A 287-nucleotide genomic window follows, 5' to 3' on the forward strand; every position below is an offset into this window, starting at 1 on the left:
AAGTACCAAATAAAATGCCTATGTCCCTAGAGGCTGAAGGAAATGAACAAGAATGCAACAGTACGAGGTGTGTTCATGTCATCATGGAATTTAAAAAATAATAATAATAACGTACCCTTACAGGATGCAGCTGTAGTCATTATTAGACAGTACGTTGTATGGTACATATCAATAGATGACTGTGTCATACAGGGTGCATATTTTATTTGTTGATTTTTTTTAATACTGCATCAGAATATAAGGTCTTTAGCAGCATAAAAAAACAGCAGTAGGGTGATGCTTGGTTC

The sequence above is a fragment of the Penaeus monodon genome, chromosome 15 (assembly GCF_015228065.2).
Source record: "Penaeus monodon isolate SGIC_2016 chromosome 15, NSTDA_Pmon_1, whole genome shotgun sequence".
Classification (NCBI taxonomy): domain Eukaryota; kingdom Metazoa; phylum Arthropoda; class Malacostraca; order Decapoda; family Penaeidae; genus Penaeus; species Penaeus monodon.